The following is a 2,500-nucleotide window of genomic DNA, read 5'->3' as shown; positions in this document are numbered from 1 at the left end:
CAGAATTCAACTGCACTGCACACCACTAGGAATGACTAGAGAAGCTTTTCTTCTTCTCTTCAAGTCCTTGTTTCTGAAACACAGATTTTTATATGATACCACGTGTTTAATCTAATGACGGCCTAATCTAATGAAACAGTTTGTAATAATCTAATTGTTAACTAATTACCTCCTAATCCCAGACTACATTCACAGTCTCAATCCTCATCTACATCTTTTTTTATGCCATTTAGCAGGCGCTTTTATCCAAAGCGATGTGTGCAATTATTTCTACGTATGGGTGGTCCCGGGAATCAAACCCACTATTCTGGCATTACAAGCACCATGCTCAACCAGCTGAGCTACAGAGGAGCAATACAGGACTATTAAAATCCCAGTGCACTAATTTTGTGATTTAAAAAAAACTATTTTTGTAATTTTCTTCAGCACCCCTACTTCCCATGGCAATGTGGGGTGTACTGTTGACTGTTCTTCTCCCAGTTCTAAAGTACCAGTGGATAACAGTGGTGACAACATTGCTAAAAACAATCAGAAAGCATTTATAAATGTATTTTTACTAAGGTGTACACGGAGATCACCGGATACAACACCTCACCTTGCCAGTGAACATAACCAAGAAACAACATCACAAAACGTAATCGTCCTAAGTGAATGACAAACACACACATTCTCCTCTGGACCATATGTGCTCCACCACTCGAACGAGCAACTACTGTACTATGATGACCTCGCACTGGAGAAACAGCAGCAGGTTCAATCTCTCTGGAATTAACAACTATAACAAACCAACCAATAAAAAAACGGAATAAGTAAGGCAATAGTGAGACAGCATTGAAGGATGTTCCTCTACTGACTGAAGAACGACCACTGAACACTCCTCTCTTGCTGCATGAGGTGCCTGGAACACAAGGCACTAGGTTCAGGGAACACAGTCTACACTAAGGACACACACACACACACACACACCACGTCAAGGACTCTCTTTCACACACACACACACACACACACACACACACACACACACACACACACACACACACACACACACACACACACACACACACACACACACACAGGATTACTTTCTTCTCGACCAGGACACATTAATACGATGTTTTTTTCTACTGAGTCATTTGTTCTTCACTGGTTTTCATACGCTTTTTATAAGATAATGTTTCATGAGACACCGCAAACAACCTTCACTGCGAACCCCCCCCCCCCCCCCCCACCCACCTACTGGGCACAAACTGGTTGAATCAACAGTGTTTCAACGTAATTTGTCAATGTATTGTGACGTGGAATCTACGTGGAAAATATCAACCTGTTGTTTTGAAGGTGAAATTTCAACCAGAGAATAATGGCATCACGGTAACCAAATTTCAACATAGAAAAATCATATATAATAATCCAACATATCAATTATTAATTTGCAGACAAACTGGAATTAAAGCCAGAGTAAGTCAGTGGCACAGATGGAACTATCCAAGCAGAAGATAAATATCTTTCACATGTTGATATGTGGTTGCGTTGACAAAAAAATAAACACAATTCAACATCACTTTTGAAATACAATAAATAGCCGATTAACTTGTTAACAAATGATATGTTGAATTCATGTCTCCAACTCAACCAAAAATAAAAGCTAAAGAATAGGTTTAAGCCAGTGGCTCTGATGGAACTATCCAATAAGTAGATACATCGCCTTTTAATGTTGATATTTGGTTGCGTTGTCAACCAAACACAATTCCATATTATTTTTGTATACAGTAAATCTTTCAAACTAATTTAACATTTAACCTTCAAATGAGTAACACATCCATGGCCACATTTTGAGGTTACTGTTAACTATACATTTCTTATATAATCATATAAAGTGTGCATGTTCAAGATAGCATCATAGGTCATTGCAGGTCTAAGGAGATCTTTACGATCTCTTTAATAATCTGTGCAGAATCTACAACGGCATTGATCACTTGCATCATGTACTTTTAATGTCACCTCAACTGCAATCCAGGTCACTTGGTTGTGTGCTACCAGATGAAGCACAGTGATAACACATGAATCTGTTTTATAAATAAACAAAATATCTGACACTGTATTCCCATTTGAACTGCTGTGCTTTTAAATGGTTGAAAGTACAGTGATAGGCGTTTGACATCTAAACCAAAAATCAGACATAGTTTTCCCATTGGAATTTGATCGTGGTTGTAGATGGTTGAAAGCATATTGATGACACATTGGAAATTCAAATAACGTTTGGCTGTCTTTTTGAGTTGAATATAGGTTGTAATCTCATTGATCAACGTCTCAACCAAATATGACACAATTATCCTCGTTGAAATGACCTGGTGTGCCCAATGGGCAGGTTCTTAGCCGACCTTTGTGGACCATTGTTTCTGATATCTGAAGGAGGAAGGGGGTGGGGGCCAAAGTTAATACCTGTGGCTTGCATTCGGGAGTACACCTCATCCCCATCCCCAAATCATGGACACACACTCCT

The 2,500-nt window shown here is 39.0% G+C and overlaps 1 protein-coding gene across 1 annotated transcript in view; it reads left to right on the top strand.

Moving 5' to 3' along the window:
- LOC115104579 (APC membrane recruitment protein 2-like) overlaps positions 1-2,500 on the top strand; it is a 5,595-nt gene that overhangs the window by 2,610 nt on the left and 485 nt on the right. Inside the window, 1 exon segment of the mRNA XM_029625936.2 lies at positions 1-2,500. This exon segment is cut by the window's left edge and continues 1,574 nt beyond it; it is cut by the window's right edge and continues 485 nt beyond it. The gene's annotated coding sequence lies outside the window, so the exon portion shown is untranslated.

This window comes from Oncorhynchus nerka, linkage group LG22 (genome assembly GCF_034236695.1).
Source record: "Oncorhynchus nerka isolate Pitt River linkage group LG22, Oner_Uvic_2.0, whole genome shotgun sequence".
NCBI lineage: Eukaryota > Metazoa > Chordata > Actinopteri > Salmoniformes > Salmonidae > Oncorhynchus > Oncorhynchus nerka.
Note: the sequence above shows the minus strand (reverse complement) of the source record. Positions and strands in the feature narration are given on the sequence as shown.